The sequence below is a fragment of the Bison bison genome, unplaced genomic scaffold (genome assembly GCF_000754665.1).
Source record: "Bison bison bison isolate TAMUID 2011002044 unplaced genomic scaffold, Bison_UMD1.0 scf7180017863698, whole genome shotgun sequence".
NCBI lineage: Eukaryota > Metazoa > Chordata > Mammalia > Artiodactyla > Bovidae > Bison > Bison bison.
In genome coordinates, this window is record NW_011494270.1 from 6,178 (window position 1) to 6,537 (window position 360).

Here is a 360-nt window from a genome sequence, read left to right on the forward strand (position 1 = left end):
TTTATTAATATATAGTCTATTTTATGATTTTATTTTACAAATTCCATCCATATCTGTCTTTTTCTCTCTTTTTGTAGTTGACAAGTACTGTAAAACACACAAGCATGAAGATTATGCAGACTCCACTTTAAATAATTATACAGTATAAGAAAAGGAAAACATGCAAAGATAGCTGTGGAAATAATTTTTAAATGTATTATTTTCAATTATTTCCAATGCTTATATAAATACATCTATATACATATATAGTGTGTTAATTTAACATTAATACTTTATTGGTAAGGCAGTATTAATCAGATGATCTAAACTACCAGGATTTTTTTTTTTTTTTGAGGAAGGCTAACCTAAGCATTTTATATT